The following is a 15,545-nucleotide window of genomic DNA, read 5'->3' on the forward strand; positions in this document are numbered from 1 at the left end:
GTGAGAGGAGAGTGAGAGAGTGAGAGTAAGAACAAGAGCCAGAGGATCTGAGGATAGAAGCTTGGAGAATACTTTTAATTAATGGGCATTATCCTTATGAATGTCCACGAAGAGACTGACAAGGAATTTTCAGACAGGCATAAAAATGACATTCCAATGTCATGGAAACACACTATTCATCATAATATGAGAGACTTTCTTTCTCCTCTTCTCATCCAGGAGGACATGACAATGGTATCAAGTGTTGCAGAGAAGTCAATACAAATGGAGACTAAGAAGGCAAGAGGTATGGACATTCAGAGATTATTGGAGAGATATAAAGTTTGAAGAGAGAAGTTTCAGCTGAAAACCAGATTCCAAAGCATTTAAAAGAGTGAGAAGGAATGGAAGCACCAATTATAGATATTGGATGATAGCTCTTAAGAATTTTTGGATCTAGTATTGTTTTAAGGATCAGGAAACTTGTGCAAGCTTTTTAGAAGCAGGGACAGAGCCACTGGAAAAGGACGCATTGAGGATTAAAGAGATAGTGGGGATGATAGTGGGGACAACCTACTGAAGAAGATGGGAACAGATATAGAGGGACTGATCTTGTCATGATCAAGGGATATTTCATTAAGAAAGACTAGAATTAAAAAGTGACAGATAACATCAGAGAAATGTGAAATAAGGGAAAATCAGAGGCAAAAAGGAAAGTTCTAGAATAATTGACATTGTAAGTGGGAAAGGAAATTAATTAAAGAGGATTGTTTCACTTTTGTGAAGGCTCAGATTAGATTAGCTAGCATAAATTTTTAGTTGAACAATCAATAGTGATTCAATGATTTCCTGAAGTACCTTTAAGCAACATATGTATAGAAGTGTGAATAGAGATTAGGAAAAGCATAATTGGTGATAACACAAGGGAATAAATGATTCAAGAGTAGAAAATAATAAATAATTGAACTCATTTACCAAGGGGGACATGGAAACTTTAATTAAGTACCTACTATGTGTCAGAACAGGCTAATGAGTTCTGTTTAATTGGAGATGTTTTGAGATACCAAATTCAATATGTCCAAAGGCAGTTGAACATCAGCAAATATAGTGAGAGATAGATGTATATATTTAAGAGTCATCAGTATAGAAATTATAATTGAACCCACAGGAGCTAAAAAGCTTTCCAGAAAAGGTAATATAGAGTGAGAAAAGGAGTGACTCAAAGATACATCTTTGAGACATACTTGTGAATATTGAACACTGTTACATGAAGTCCCCTAGAATGAAAGAGTTGGGATGGAGAGGAAGAATGAGATAAATGTTATACTCGTTGAAAAAAAGAGGGGAAATGCTCTGGAGATTTGATAGATAATGTAATTGTTACCAGAAAGCAGAAAGCCAGGGATGCAGTTCTATCAGATGGAATCCATAAGGTTGAAGGATAAAGAAAGGAAGACATTTAAAATAAAAGGAAATTCATTAATAATGGAAAAGGCATTCCAGGTGACACAATGGAAGAGGTGGGCAGATCTCAAGTTGGTATTAGTGTAGCATTCCTGAGGCAGATGGAAAGAGTGCAGCCAGCTGATGTTAGAGGGAGTATTTGTTTTTCTGTCACTAAGACATCAGCATCACACACTTGAGAAAAGTGGGAGATGGGGGGATATGTTAATTATTGAGGAAGGAATCTAGGCAAAATAATAATAAGGTTGTTTGATACAGACAGGTAATTAGAAAGTTCAAGATCCATGTCAACACCACTCTAATCCATCTAACAGGCAGTGTTTTGTTTTGATTTAATTGGAGCAAACTTGGTAGTGTTGTGGTCCAGTGAGGGCATAAGATGTAGTTTGTATCAGTCCCATCTCTTTGGCCCTGATTTGTAGCCTCAGTCCAATAAAGAAACAAGAGGAGAAATAATTGTGACTTCCCCCCATTCCCAAATCCTGGAACATGAGCAAAAACAGAATTGGTATATATAGCCCGGTGAGAATCTAGGAACAGTCAAGAAAATTACAGAAAACCTACGCAAGAGCAGGAACTGTTCCCGTTGTCCAAACAGTCAAAGTAAAAGGACAATTTCCCGTTTTCTGTTAACAATTTGCAATCTAACTGGTTTGATTTATTTTGTTTTCAGGGAATGAACTTTATAAGGGGGTTTAATTATTTACTGGAATGTTTTTTCTTTTCTTTTTCTTTATTATGGAAAACACACAGGGCAAGTACTTATATGGTGGTCAAAAGCAGTGAAACAAAGACACTCTCAAAGTCTTTTTTTAAGAACCTTGGAATTGATTGTGTGAGATGGGTAACACTGGCACAGGACTATTCAGCATCTTATGCCATCATCAGAGAAGAGATGCCATGCTCTATGAGCAATGCAGAATTGAAGTAGATCAAAAGAAATGAAAGAAGTGCAAAATTAGGGAATTTACCTCAAATTCGCACACACCCTATTTGTACCCAAACTGTGGCAGAACATTCTGAATTTATGTTGATCTGAGCACCTATACAGACACTGTAACTTGACTCTGACATAGTGATATCATTTTCGTCCTCTTAGAGAATGAAGGACAAAAACCAACCAACTGCAATGTGTTTGTTGTTTTCAAACAACATGTACAAGATAATTAGGCATATTAATTCAAACTAGGCCTGTGATTATATCACTATCAGTACAGGTTTACAGCTTCTCCGAAACTTAGAATCTTAGTGAGTTGCCTAGAGAGGTTAAATGGTATGTCCTAAGTCACACAGTCTGAAATAGATCATTTCAAATAATTTCCTTAAATATGATTTTATAGAGGTTTATTTCATGTACAATAAGCAAATTTTTTCTAGTCATTATTTTTGGTTGGTGGGGAATGTAGTATGAATAGAGGTAAGAAAACAAAAGAAAGTTTGAGGTCTTATAGACTGGAAGGCCTCTGAAATAAGACTTGAGGGAAGATATAGATTCACAGAAGGCATATATTCAAGTCATTTGAAAAAAATTGAACAAGCATTCAGTGATGGGAAAAGGAATGTAAAGTTTGGAGAATAATAATCTAATCTGACAAGACTCAGTCATTTAAAAAGCATTATTTAATTTAGGACTCTGGGTCAGGTACTATACTAAAAGCTGGGAATACACAGATAAAAGACAGACTTTATTATCAAAGAGCTCACAGCAATCTGGAGGGTACAACATAAAAACAGTATAAAAACATTGACTTGAGGTTAATTTTAAGATAATAAATAGGGTAAAAATACCATGCAGGAGGATCATAAAAATGGTTGAATTTCTTTTTCAATAAAGTGAGATGTTTTATCTTGGATGGTAAGGAAACCAGAGAAGCTAGGAAATAGAGATGAGGAAGGAGATAATTCTAAGCATGGAAGACAGCCAGTGAATAAGCCTGGGGAGATGGATGGTCTTGTTCCAGGAAGAAAAAGAAAACCAGAGTCACTAATCACATAGCACATGAGGGTGAATATCATGTGAAATCATAAAGGTGAACAAAGCTAGAAATAAAGATTGGAACAAGATTATGGGAAATCTTAAAAGATAGACAAGGAGTTTGTGATTGAATGGAGATGCTACATGGGAGTGCTAAAGGGTTTTGAAGGAGGGAATGATATGAGATCAGGTGATCAGGCAGAGATAAACTTCATACATCTCTGAGTAAGGAAAAGAGCTGACATGCACATTTACTACATCACTCTCAGGAGCCTTTGAATAACCTTTGAGAATGAGAGATAGGACCTATCCACTAATAGATTTACATAGATACCTGTTCTTGACCCTTGTTCATTTAAGAAATAAATGCTTAAACAATTTTAAAATGATACAGACCAAAAGAGTAGGGTAGGTGGCAGGGAAATAAATTGTATTTAACACAATATCAACCTCTGGAGTTGGGACTCCAAAAGGTCTCAGTGTGACAAAAGTAATAGAGGAAATACAATTAAGATAATATTAAAATAAATAAAAGTTCTGTTCATGAATTCACAAAGCAATGCAAAACTATAGGATGGGGGAAATGTGACTAGACAATAATCGGTCTGAAGATGATCTGAGGCCTTATTGCAATTCAGGTACAACCAGAGATCAACATTATGACATTGCAACCCAGAAAAATAATTTAATTTGGAGCTATATTTACAGAAACATAGTGTTCTAACAAGGGAAGTGAGAATAGAATGCTCAGCTCACATCTGTGACATTATATTCCGTTTGGGGTGCTATATTTTATAATAACAATGCCAAATATTTACATACCACTTAAAATTTGCTGGGTATTTTACACATATTATTTTATTTGACATACAGCACTTTTTTGAGGTAGGTCATGCAGGAAATATTATCCCCACATGGTAATGATTAGGAAACTAAAAGGTTAAATGTTAAATGATTTTCTTCAAATTCTGTTTCTGTTCAAATTCAGCCTTAGAAACTAGGTATGTGATCTTGAGCAAATCATTTAGCCTCCACTTTCCTCAGTTTCCTCAACCAAAAAGTGAGGGTAACAATAACACCTATCTCACAGGATTGTCGTGAATATCAAACAAGATATCTGTAAAGCACTTAGCCCAGTGTCTAACACATAAGCGCTATTTTTAGCTGCTTATTCCCTTCACTTACCCTCCTCTTGACTCACAACTAGTAAATATCAGAATCAACACACAAACACAGATTTGCCTGTTCTCTGCTCATTAATGACAACATGGAACAAGTCCAGATAAAGGTAACCAGAATCATGTTTGAACTGAAGATCCTACCCTATCAGTCCTTATTTAAGAAGTAGGAATGTTTCGTCTGATAAAAAGAATGGAGAGCATGACATTGGGCTTCAGATAAGAGTGTTTGGATGCACAATACCCGATCTCAGAGTACATGATTTGAAATAATGGCTGGAAGTTGCAATAATATAAATCAGTTAATTTAAGAAAACAAATTTACAAAAAAAATTTCTGAATCAATTTAAGAAAAAAAAATTTGGAAAATCACAACTGTTCAGAAGGGGCATATGCCATCTCACAAAGCCATAGATTCCTGTATGCTAATGCAGCTCTTGAGATGGAGACTGGAGGACATGTAGAAAAGATTGTCCAGACATGGTAGAGGATTTTTTCTTTTTTTTAGTTTAAGAATATCTGACTTCTGTATTTCCTTCCACCTCTGAGTTCCTGTCAGGTTCTCTACATATCTTAAGAAGATCATGCCAATCATCAAGTTCTACTGATACTACCTATTGACATTTCTATAATGACAGCTAAAATTTATAAGGCTTTTAAATTTTACAAAGGAATTTGATTTATTTTCTCATTTTGTCCCACAACAACTCTATAAATTAAGATGGGAGTTGATCAGTGAAGCTTTCTGATCAAATTGATTAGCTTTGTCTGAACGGTGTTTAGGATTTTACTTGCACCTTTCTTTGAAGTAGTATTTCCTGTTTTGTGATTTGCAACCCCCTTGGGAGTTCAACATGATTATACGAATCATTCATGCAAAAATTCTTATGTGGAGCTTTAAGCAGTAATTAATTGTAGAATATTATGAGTAGTGTATTAAATTGCCCAGGAGTTCACTATCTATATGTACATAGATACACACATGTATATGCACACATATACGTATATAAATATACATATAAATGTGCATATACGTGTGTGTGCGTATGTGTGTGTATAGCTGTTATTGAAAGGGATTCTTCAAATAAAAACTTGTTAACTGCTAATTGGAAGATATCAGCATTACCTTTTGTGCCTCCTCAAAATTTTTTCTCCTTAGATAAGAATGAATTGAAGGGCTTAGGATATTATGACTAACATTTATAGGTAGACCCACCCTTTGGTGATGGTCTAGCAAAGGTAGTCTTCAATTACAAAGGTCTTTATTCCCATATTTCACTTTTCCTTCCCAATATTGCCCCATACTCATTTGGAGAATAGGAAGGAATGTTATAAAGAAAAAAGTGGGCCTGAATTCTGGAGAGAAAGGGGAATATTTTCTTGGAGTCAATGATGGCTTCCTTGAGAAAGAAGTTCCATGTGCTTTTGTCCACATGAAGTGAGATCAGAATTTCTATAAGACAAACTGTTTTCCTAATTCTATAAGAAGTACTGGCATAGCCTCTCAATCTGTAAAGTGGCAGCTATGGAGTAAAACAAAACATACATTCAGTATGGTTGAAAGTCCTGAATTCCAGATTTCCAAAAGAATACATACTAATCCTGCTTCACAACTTCTTATATCAAGGAGGAAGGAAGGAAGTACAGTGTGACTATAGATTCTGGTCATGCAAGAAAAGGCATTTCTTCGTAAAACAAGCTGTCCTCAAGTTTGAGAGTTCCATGTACCAGTCTTCCACAAAACAGAGAAATGAGGATTCCTCTAAGACACCAGGCTTTTGGAGAGGACACCAGGCAGTTACATATTGCTCTTGACCTGAAATAAGGAAGACCTAAGTTCAATTCTAACCTGAACATTTACACGCTGTGTGTCTTCTCGTGAGTAATGCTTGAAAATCCTCTATTTTGAATATCAATTTTCCCCTTTAAGAATTATACTGAGTTTTCCTGGGTTGATTTGTCTTGGTTGTAATATTAGTGCCTTTGCTCTTGGGAATGTCATATTCCATGCACTCTGATCTTTTCATATAGAAACTGCTAAATACTTTGATATCCTGACTGTGACTCCATGATACTTTTAATGAGTTCTTCTTTTCAATGGACTCGTCTGCCCCTTTTGCCATTTGGCTTATTCTGTTTTTAAGGTGTTATTTTCTTAATTATTTTTTGTTCCTCCTTCACCAGACTGTTGACTCTTTTTTTCATCTTTTTCTTGCCTGACATTAATTTCTTTTTATCATTTTCCTGAACTTCTCTTACTTGAGTTTGAAAATGCTTTTTGAACCCTTCTAAGAATTCTTTTGGTGCCTGAGATCAAGCTACATTTTTCTTTGAGACTTTGGATGTAGCAGTTTCGACATTGTTTTCTTCTGGTGCTTCTTAATTCTCTTTGAAAGGGAAACAGACTTGAAGTTCCTGGAAAACAACCCCATCTGAATCATTCCAATAAATCCTTTGCTAACCCCAGAGATTGATAAAGGAATCATTGTCACTACACTGTTATTTTGATTTTGCCTGGAAAGACATATGCTTGAAAACTTGCAATCCAGGGAAAGTTCCATTTTCCCCTCACAATATCATAAAATCAATCCATCTCATATTACCATACTAAATGGCTTGGGCTCTCACTCAACATCTTTATGACCCAAGTATTTTTAAAAGACTATAAAATGCTGATTAGATAATGGTCTGTATTACTAGAGGTTCTTTCTTCACTGGGAATCCCTTTATCAATGGAATAATGTTCCTGGTCTAAAAAACATAAGCAGTCTCTCATTTCAGACTTTCAATTATGTGTACTAAATCTACTTTTCCAGTTTTGTTCTACAGCTTCATGTTCCTTCACACACTCTACCTTCCAGTCAGAATAGATTGCTATTTATCTGTCAGTCTCATTTTTCAGTTCTCTTTTGCCTTATTCACACAGGCCTTCCCCACCCTATCCTCAATGCATGGAACACACTTTCTGTATATTTTTCCTATTGAAATGTTTCTCTTCCTTCAAATAAAACTATCATTTAACACTAAACTATGGCTTTTTGGGGGGGGGGGGGGTTTCCAGTGTGCTGATCACTTGGTTATCTGACTTTATAGTATGGATGATAACTTCAGAGATGTGTTCTCTTCTGATCATGAGTGATACAATTTTACATAAAAGATATATAATTGAATTCGTGTTTAATTTTTCAATTACTTTTAATTTTTCTCAAGAATTAGATTGCTGAGAGAAGTTTTATAACCTAGATTTCAATTTGCTAGTCTTTTTACCTGTGCTTTAGTGCTAGATAGTATTTCATTGTATATGCTTGCCTTTTTTCCCAGGAGAATTGTGGAATTTTGGCATTGAATGTCACCTACACCTCTATACCATCTGGAAGTGATATCTCCATTTTTGAATTTCTCATAACACTTAATATTAATAATAATAATAATGATAAAAGCTCTCATTTATGTAGAATTTTAATGTTTGTCAAGTGTTTTAAATATATTATTTCTTTTGAACTCCATATCAACCCATTGAGGTAGGAGTTGTTACTATACACATTTATTATGCTGTACCTTGTATCTGATTTATTGTTATACTTGTTTTTTCATCCCCTCCAAAGTATGAACTATCATTTTTATTTTTGTATCTCTGTACCCTCTTACAGTGTCCACTTTACAGTAAGCATCTAATAACATTTGTCATCTGTTCAGGATTTCTAGAATTTTTATTACTCTAGTAATATTTTCTCTTTTGTATCTCTTCAATTTATCTGATCTCTAGGTATGAATCAGAATGTTTATCCTTTAGACATTACAGTGTTTACTCTGGACATTGACAATACCAGGAACACAAGTGAGTATAAGAAATGAAGCTGATTTGAAACAATGGAACATTGGTTACCACAAATGCTCAGGCAAATATCTGTATTTGCATGTATTTATTTATCAATTGTAACATATACTCTGATGTATATCCCTCTCAAAAAATAATGGTGTTTAATTTCCATTAAACTAATTTTCAATTTCCTTTGTACTCACAACGATTTGTTATGCAGAGAATCCCATCTCATCATATTTTTTCCAAACTTTTTCATTTCTTTTGACAGGACCACCATTCTTCCATTTACATAAGCTCAACACCTTGAAATCATACTAATTAGTTTTGCAACTTCTCCCACAATGATATTTCACATATTCTTACTCTCCACTCACAAAGTCTCTATCCTGGTTCAAGCCCTCATCATCATTTGCCTAGATTCTTGCAGTAGTATCCCTGTCTTGTCTTTCTCTTCTCCAACATGTCCTCAACAGAGCTGCCAAATTAATATCCTAAAAACATAAATTTGACTGTATTGCTAACCTACTCCAATTTCTTAAAATAAACTCTGAGATAAAATAGAAAATTCTTAGCCTGACATTTAAAATCCTAGGCAATCTAATCCCACTTCTTAAGTTAATTCATATAATTTCCTGCCTTACTGTCCTGTCTTTTTTCTTTTTTTGTACTCCTACTACTGTCTGGCACATGGTTGGTGCTCAATAAATGTTTGAGAAAGTTAATGAAATTGTTGTTGTAAAGGAATATATTAGACAGAGAAAGGATATAATCACAGGATACTAATAAAGCCAATTTGAAATGTTCATATATTAGCATAATTAAACAATTCTAAGAAAAAAACAACTTGTTATTCATTTTCTTCCTCCTCTCCCCTTTTGTACCCTTAAGTTGATAAAGTAGCATTTCTTTAGCTAAACAGCTTATTAACCTATAGTCACAATAAAAACAAAGACCATATCTCAGTCAGGGAGTGAATAAACATTTGTTAAGCACCAACTATATCCGAGGCAGCACTGGAGATACAAAGAAAAACAAAAGACAGTTCTTGACCTCTAAGAACTCCCAATCTAATGGGGAAGACTGTTGGCAAACAATTATGTAGAAATAAGTTAAATAAAGAGGTGGGGGGGATTAGTAACAGAGCAGGAGTTAAGTGTGTGTTCGCCCTTCGTTATCAAAGAAGACCATGACATGAGAGAAATAATGACATGACTTGCATTTGACTTTTTGTTTTGAGTGAAGGAGAGCTGTGCAGGTCACCAACCTCACTTCTCCGCCACAGCCATCTGAATTTAGTGACCAGATATTCACAGGATAACTGGAGATGACCCAGGATGAGGCAGTTGGGGTTAAGTGACCTGCCCAAGGTCACATAGCTAGTGAGTGTCAAGTGTCTGAGGTGAGATTTGAACTCAGGCCCTCCTGACTCCTGCACTGGTGCTCTGTCCACTTCACAACCTAGCTGCCCCTAACAGAGCAGGAAAGCATTAGAATTAAGAGGTATCACAAAAATAGTGAAGCAAAATGCAAAAAGAAATGGATTCCTGTGGGCCAAATATTGATGCCCATGCTTGCAAGTTTTGCTAGCTATCTGACACTTCTGCAGAAAATGAAATTTATGTTAACTAAAGTAATCCAGGATGTGAAGAAAAGGAATTCCAGGAGAAATGATTAAGACAAAAAAATGCAGCATCCTGTTTGGGGAACAAGGAGGCCAGTATCACTGAATCAATGACATGACTGGGAGGGTGGTGTAAGAAGACTGGAAAGTTAGGATGGGTTGGGTTATGAAGGGCTTTGAATGCCAAACAGAGGATTTTGTATTTGATACTGAAGATGATTGAAATTAGGGAATGTGTGTGACATGGTTAGATCTGCACTTTAGGAAAATCACTTTCTGTGAGAATAATAAATCAGACCGGCTCTCAAAATCCAGTAAGCAGAATTTACTACTGTGTGCCATCATGGTTAAAAGGCTGGTAAAGAGATGTGAGTTTTCACATGAAGAGGACGACATATCTAATGAGACTGATGGAATTCTATACTTCCACAAAGCATTGGCAGAGGTGAGGAGGGAGTAGTTAGAGAGGAAGAAAGATTGGGTATATGAAAGTTTAATTTCTTTCTTTCTTGCTAAGCTTAGGTAAATTAAGCCATAAGTCATTGAAAGTTACTTGCTCAGATCTGAGTAGAATATCCAAATTCATTTATATCTTACTAGTATTACATTTAGTGACTTCAACATACTCAAATACTCTGTGGACTCAATGTCTTCAGAGTTCCTTCTATTGATACATACCATGATCCAACCATTTCTACCCTTTCTGTGAAATTCTTGTATATATCTTACTGTGAGATTTCCAAATGGAATTCATCTTCATTTTTCCCTGAAATGGTTAGATACTGGTGAAGCACTATGGATTTCATCCTGTTATCCTTCTCTGATGCCACATGACCAGCTTATGCTATCTTTTTATTGTAAAATGCCATGACATAATTTTGTTATTTTTCTCTTGTTATTTTCTCTTTGCTATTTTCTCTTGGATATTATTAATTTTTCCAGTACTTTGGTGATTTGTACTCCATGTTTAAGTGGCATTTAGAAATATAATTCAAATGTTGGTATCAAATAAATGGGCCTTTGTTTTCATAGGACGTTTGTGGCCACTAAAAGAATTATGTACTTTCAAAAGGCAAAACAACCACCTCTCTTTACCCTCTTCAATTCACAAGTCAGCAGGTTGTTGATGTGTTCTGTCTGGTCAAGTAATACATACTGACGTGAAATCTCTTGGTTTGACTATGTGACTAAAAAGTAACCTGTGAATGTTGGCCCTATCTGAATTAGAAATATTTCTAGGCTAAATGAGATCAGTTGCCAAGTCAAAGAAATAAATGATTGCAAAGAAGGAAAAGGACAATAATATCCTCAATGATAAGCTCCCAGACCAGGTATCATGCTGCAGAAAAGCCTTGGCCCCAATAATCCCAGTCCATCATTAAGTACCTTCTAGGATGACTGCTTCCAGATAGAACTGCTTCTAGATTGCACATTTCTTCTCATGACACTCAAAACTGAAAAGGGATGGTGTTAAGAGAAAACAGGGAGAAAAGAACAAAACTTTTCCACAATCTAGATTGGTAATACTCCCTACCTCATCCATACAACGGCCCTCCCTTCCCCCAGAAGAATAAGAGTATGTGTCACTCAAATGGATGGGAAAAGAGGAATAGCTCCTGTGATTTCAGGATGCCTAAAGGTGTTCCCTTTGTTGTGCTCAAAGTCTGCATAGAATGTGAAATGGTCTCAGAAACAGAACGTATAGGCTGTAAGAGCAACAAAGGCAGCAACAAAGGAAATATTTTGTGCAGATGAAATGCTTACAAGCAAGGGGGTTTGTGTGTAGGAGAAATAGTGACACATAGAACAGATGGTAGTACCCTGAGGGTATATGAGCACCAGTAGGAAGAGATATGTAACCAAAAGCAGTAAGGAGACCTCAGAGGAAAAAGAAAGACTTCACATTTTTTAATTGTTTACCAACACATTCACTCAAGGCCAAACAGTCACTTTTAATTTTAATTAGATTTACTCACAGGCATTTTGAGAAATTTTCCAAAAAAAAAAAAATAGATGTCCCCAAAGTGCAATTCTCTACCTTTGCCCAAAGTATATTCTAAAGTATCATAATATAGATACGTATTTATCACAACAAATGCCAGTAGTAATAATATAAAATAGTGTGCAGCTGAATAATTTCCTAACCAGCATTATTCTTCCTAATTGAGAAAACTCACTATTGGACACCTACTCAATTCATTACTTAATTTCCAGATATGATAGCCTTTTCTCAATCCTCCTATTCCTTGACCTTTCTGCAACATTCAACAGCACAGATGCTCTCTCCTCTGAAATTCTGTTACTCTGGAAGTGGTTGTCCACTTACATATTTGACCTACCCATCACAGTTTGTTTTGTCTGGATCTTTTCCCATGTCATACTTCCCAAGTATGGGTGTTCTTCAAGGCTTTTCCCTGAGACACTTCCTTGGATTTTCTTCTGTTGTCTCTCTAAACTTTCTCACTTGGAGACCTTATCAACCACACAGTTTAATTATCATCTCTATGCAGATGATGCGGAGATTCCTTGCATTGACCCAAACTCTATGAGTTCCTTATTGCCACTACCTAGTAGAATTTTAATTTTGGATTTCCTATAGATATCTCAAATCCAAAACTACTAAATCAACACTAATTCTTTTCCTCCAAACTCTCTTCTGCCAAGGACATTAATATCCTCCTTGTCATCTAAGTTCTCCTTTGCTCATTTATTCCCCCCACAAATCGAAACAAATACAATATTGCCTTTTCTATCTCCACAACATCTCTCCTATCCATCCCTTTTTCATTAGTCATACAATTACCACCCTGATTCAGGCCCTCATCAGCTATTACCTGGATTATTGCATGGACCTCCTACTTAATCTTCCTACTTCAAATCCCTCCCTTCAAACATGTGCACACACACACACACACACACACATACACACACACATACACACTTCTATCTTTCATGGTTATCTAAATGATTTAAGTGTTCATAGCACTGTGTCACTCCCTTCCTAAAAAAGATCTAGTATCTCTCTGGAGTCTAAATAAAGGATAAATTCTTCTGTTTGTTTGTTAATGTCTTTCATTGCATAATGCTAGTTACTTTCCTTATGAAACTATTTCTAATTTTCCCAAGTGTTTGTTCCCTTTGTCCCTAAACTAGCTTAAATTTATTTAGTACTTAGTGTATTTATTTATATGTGTGTGCTGTCTCCCTTAAAAGAAAACATAAACTCTTTGCAAGCCAGAAGTATTTATTTTTAACTTTGTATCTTTTATCATGATATCTAGTATATAATAAGCACTTAATAAGTACTTGTTGATTGATGGAATGTGAGACATTCATTTAAATGAATATTTGGAGATGATTTTGATATTTAGTGAATGGCATTTGTGGAAGTCAATAGAGACTTATAGCAGTATTTGCTCTCTGATGAGCACATATGAGAAAACCATGATAGAACAAATTTCCTTCATTAGTAGAGCATATTTTTGTCTTTTGTGATATTATTGATTCAATAAAAGAGTAGGAAATATAAATAATCCTCTCTTCCTAAGGCACTAGTCAAATCTAAAATTTATTCATTTATATTAATTTTATGCAATGCTTTCATTGTTATCATCTTGAACCAATTATTTAAATGAAAGTAAATCACTGATAGTAGAGTTGTATACCTTTAAGAAACTGATTGCCATCTTATGGACTTCAAAGGATCATAGATTTAGAGTCAATTTATTCTATTAATAGCATTTCAAAGAGTTTCAGTTGAATTATAGTTTTTTGTCAAGAGATTTTTCTCATTCCTCATGGCTGCAAGTGATTTCCCTCAGAGGTTATCTTCTCTCTGTCTTGCATATAAGTTGAATGTATGGAATTAATTATATCATTTTCCTCATTTGAATGTGTGCCTCTTGTGGGCAAGTACTCTTTTTTTGCTTCATATCTCCAACTCTTAGCAGTGTTTTGTTCATAGCAAACACTTAATACACGCTTGTTGATTATTTGATTAATTGTGAGCCCAGCACTTTACATCATTACACATAAAGGAAAAAACAAAAATACTCCTATCTCTCAAGAAATGTAAATTTACTGAGGGCAGTGGCTGAGTTTTTCATGTTTTCTTCATGCTCTGAATATCAAAGTACAGCAAACGGTACCTCAAAAATGCTTGATAAATGTGTATTTGTTCACTGGATGCACAATTGGGATATAAAGAAGTGAATATCCCAAAATAGTTTTTAGTTTTTGCCTACAAAAGCAAGTGAACTCTCCAGAGTACATATACAGTTCTGTAATGAAATCTTATTCTTGATGACATAATAAGTAATTTTATATGCCAGGAGCCATAATTTTGATTACATACATACATACCCAAACATACGTCTACATATACATATGTATATATATATATATATATATATATATATATATATATATATATATATGTATGTATACAGTCATGAAACACAAAATCATGATTTAAAAAGAAAGAGATCCTAAAATTCTCAACACTATCTTATTATTAAATGGTCTTTCAGTTATTTGGTGCTCAATTTGAATTAGCATAAATTATATAAGAGAAGCAGAATAAAACAGTAAAAAGACCAGTGCTCTCTAGTCAACACATATGGCATCTATTTATGGCGCTTCTATTAGCTAACCATACAAACTTTGACAAGTCACTTAGTTTTGCTGAACATGAATGAAATGACACTAAGATAATTTCAAAGTCCTTTCAAAAGCTAAAGTTGTAGGATTCCATATTTTTAAGTAATCATTCTTCAACATAGCACTACCTGTAACTTTTTTTGTTTATGCCTCTCTTTCAACAGTTTGATTCCAAGAGTACTACAGAACCATAACTACCACAGGACAAACTGACCTTTGAATCAGGGTGTAACAAATGGAAGATATTGCTTCCTCCTCATAGTGATCACTCTCAAGACTTACCTAAAGGTCCTCAAATTTGACATCATTTGGTAGAGCAGTGAGCTGTACCAGGTTGCTATAATCATGATGATCTTCTCTTAGGTGTATGAACTCTTTGGTGCAAGAGTCAGATTGTACCCAACCCCATCTCTTGTAAAACCATCATGTTCAACATGGCCTAAGCCCAATACCACCAAACCATTTCTGCCCCAGATTGGGAAAAAAGCTTAGTTCTGGATTTAAAATTCTAATGAAGCAGATATACAACTTCATCACTTTTATCTGCTTCTGGGTCATAGTTCAAGGACAAAGAGAAACACTTTTGGTCAAGAGGGAGTAGAAGTTATATGAGACAATATTACTCCATGCCCCAAGGGATCAGGGACTGAAGAACACTATCATTTCTGGTCCCAAAGGAAAAGGGGCCCTCAGGACCAATATCAAGTACAATCCCAAGGAATATGCCTGGATAATAATCAAAAGTCAGCAAAAGGGAGCAATAACCAAACATCTCCCCAGACCACATAACTTTAGAAGCACCAAAAACCCCCAAAACTTTCAGACCCCCAGAAATAGCTCTGAAAA

General features: G+C 35.2%; 1 long non-coding RNA gene across 1 annotated transcript; it reads left to right on the forward strand.

Annotated features, from left to right (window-relative positions):
• The first annotated feature begins 221 nt into the window (after positions 1-221).
• On the forward strand, positions 222-15,232 carry LOC140498455 (uncharacterized). Its single transcript, XR_011965098.1, has 3 exons — positions 222-286; positions 8,363-8,434; positions 14,864-15,232. It is a non-coding gene; the product is annotated as an uncharacterized lncRNA (long non-coding RNA).
• Positions 15,233-15,545: the final 313 nt, after the last annotated feature.

The sequence above is a fragment of the Notamacropus eugenii genome, chromosome 4, assembly GCF_028372415.1.
Source record: "Notamacropus eugenii isolate mMacEug1 chromosome 4, mMacEug1.pri_v2, whole genome shotgun sequence".
Taxonomy (NCBI): Eukaryota; Metazoa; Chordata; class Mammalia; order Diprotodontia; family Macropodidae; genus Notamacropus; species Notamacropus eugenii.